We start from the raw sequence: 3,339 nt of genomic DNA on the forward strand, positions 1-3,339 counted from the left end.
CTTAGGCTAACACCACCCCTGGGGACAAGGAGAAAGGTGACTTGAATATCTGATACGAAGGTCGCTTTTTAAAACAAAGATGTTTTTTTTTTCTTACAAATTATTAGTAATTTGTTATTACACACATTACTAATAGCAGAGTAAATACAAATGAGTAGGTTATCTTCATAGAAACGCACGGGCGCGGTTTGTATGTGAGCGCGCCAACACGTATGCGGCGCGCACGCACACACTGACAAAATTTAGCGGGGATTAGCGGGGAGCCAGTCGTGGTTGCGCCTAATTTGATCAGTGTGTGCGTGCGCGCCGCATACGTATAATATTGGCACGCTCACATACAAACCGAGCTCGGTGCGTTTCTATGAAGATGACCTACTCATTTGTATTTACTCTGCTAATAGTCCCGTTAGACACTCGTACTAAGCTAAATAATATGCTTGTGTCACGAGTGAGCTCACCACAATAGTCGAACGGCGGCGGGGACCGAACACGCGTTCCCCCGATCACGAGTCGGCCAGTCCGACCCCTTCACCGTTCGGATATCGTGGCTTCTTTGATTGACATCAGTCATAGTCCTATGATTAATCTAGTTCGTTTCAGCCAAATAACGTCTACTGCTGTGAAAAGGCTTCCCCCAAGGGTTTCCACAATTACCAGTTCTGCGTTGCCCGCTTCTAGGTGCTTTCTGCGGCCTTCACCAGATCGTCGGTCCACCGAGTGGGAGAGTAAAGTAAAAAATATATTTGTGGAAATCCTTAGAGGAGGCCTTTCTTCAGCAGTGGACTTCCTAAATAGTAAAGTATACTAGAATATAACTATTCCCACTCATCACAATGCCTTATGAGTCAGCCAGCGTGACGCTAGATTAAATTTCAGGGAGTACTTACTTGTTAGTTTCTAAATCAATCTAAACTTTAAGTTATGAAAATACAAGAGAAAGTAACATAAAAAACAAATTGACGCAAAAAATAAGACCCTTAATTTTAATTAGTTTACTCTCCAGTTACAGTAAACATCCGAAAAAGTTATTTCTCGTTGAACGGTGGGTATTTTTACTGGCATTCAAGAATTCCAGTTAAACGTAAATTGCTTTTAACGCCACTCAGATAATGTAGTGATGAGGGGTCAACTCTGTCGATATATTTGTATAGTTACAATACTTTTTATGGGTATACTCGTATATTTGTTATACGTTTGTCATACTTGTTTAAAAGGAAATGCTATTGGCAACATCCATCATTTGCATTTTTTTAATATGCGCTTTTATAGTCTCCTTTAAAAATAGGCACTAATACAGAAAGAATGTTCCTGTGTAAATAATAATTTATATTGAGAAACCAGTCCGTTCTGTTATAGAAAAAAACTTTATTGTAAGTTGTATTGTAAGCTCTTACGCATTGGCCAACGGATTGCAAAATGAAAATCTCCAGACTCACTTGTGTGGATTATTATTTTCATCGGTACTTACTCTAAATTCAAACCTAATTTTGTACAAAATATTCGATTTTTCCTTACAAAATTCCGCCCATCACTAGTAGCCAATTTCTTATTTTCTATTATTATTCCAAGAGACGCTCCAATTGGTTTAAGATTCTATTTATTTCCTCTTTATTGTGTCAATTAACGATATTTTGTGAAACAAAGACTTCTGAAGTCCATTGTTCTTTTGTTTTGTTTTACGTAGTTACCGTCTTCTATTGGTATTGTATTTCAAAAGAAACGACGTGTTTGAATTGTCTATTAAAATGTCTAAAGACTATCTGAGTCCCTTGAATATTAAACCTAAGGTTTAAAATATGGTTTATTTTATCCAAATTTTTAAACCAAACGGCAAACAGTCCGTCAGCAAATACATATATTTTATTTAGACAACACAATGTTTAGACGCACATACACAAAATGATACAAAATATATGAAATTTTTAAACGTTCAGCGTTTGAGAGCTTACAAAAAGTTGTACTCAATAAAAAAATCTAAATCATAGGTGATTTCACTGTTTCTTATTTTCAATGTAAAACCCTTAAAATTGTAGGTACACAATAAAATCAATGCATATTTTAGATTAATGGAGCTAGGTGGACTGAAGTAGTTGAAGGCTTTGTCCGGATTCCTCTAGATTTTCACAGTAAGGCGATCGACGGGGTTATTTTAGTGGGTATACCTCAACCTTCCGATTCTTTGCAATGGAGGGAAATCGAACCTTAACTTCGAACTCCTCCTATGTTCTTCTGATTAGCTTTGTTGCGGGTCCAATGACAGTTTAACTTTACCCCGGGACAAACTTGACCTTCACTGGTTGGGTTTTTATTGGCGGTCAAGCTGATTATCCTGGCTACACAGGATTTGGAGCGGTGGGAACGAGAGGTGGGAATAGTCCCATCCTTCCGATTCCCCACAAAACTATTATGGGTACTTCTCATTTACACTCAAATTTGATGGTCACACAATAATAGTTCATAAACGGTATAAGTTAGAACAATACCTTTGAAATCAGATGATAAAATATCTATTTAGCTACATACAAAATAAATTTTATCGTAATAGAAGCAGAAATAATACGAAAAAATCACATGAAACGTTAAAAAACGGGGTCATTTNTTAAAAAAAATGAGTTTTAGCAAATGTTTTTCGATAATAAAACTCAAATCCACGAAACGTTTTTATACGACTGGTCACTTTTCGAATTTAGATGATCAATTGTATTCATTTTCCATCCATGAACAACCTTACACAATCATCGCTCCGCATGAAGGTTACTTTTTATTCAAAAAGGTTACTTTTTTTTATATTTCTGGTAATTTCTGAGTAGACCCGACTGGCAACACTGATGAAAAGTGCGTCCGTTGCGGGCGCGTCCCATATAATGTCAAATAACTCCGTTTACTGGTTATTTACGAACACAAACTTTAATCGTTTTGATAGTCAATAAACATGTCTAGAAATTTTTTAGGTAACGTGTTTTCTGGAACCTGTTATTATGTATTTTATGAAGGAAAGAAAAATAGGGCGGTAATAGAATACAAATTTCGGGGGGTCGTTAATAGGCGCACTTACGTTAAATACACATAGGTACTCTCTTTCTTTCTCAGCCGGGCTAGGAGCCTAGGATGCGCGCCGTGATATACTTTAACGACAAAATGTATGCACAAAATCGATAAAACGGCGTGATAACTGCTTATCGCAGCGCGCATCCTATGCCTACTGGTCTCATAGAGGTGGGCCCATATAACTATACCTGACACAATTTTGGTAAAGTTATATGGGCCTATCTGTAAGCTAACCGTCTAATGACAAAATCATTAAAACCATTAATAAATTGAACCGACAATAAGCAAGCT

This window comes from Ostrinia furnacalis, unplaced genomic scaffold (genome assembly GCF_004193835.3).
Source record: "Ostrinia furnacalis isolate ACB-3 unplaced genomic scaffold, ASM419383v2 OfSCF3837, whole genome shotgun sequence".
NCBI classification, from domain to species: Eukaryota; Metazoa; Arthropoda; class Insecta; order Lepidoptera; family Crambidae; genus Ostrinia; species Ostrinia furnacalis.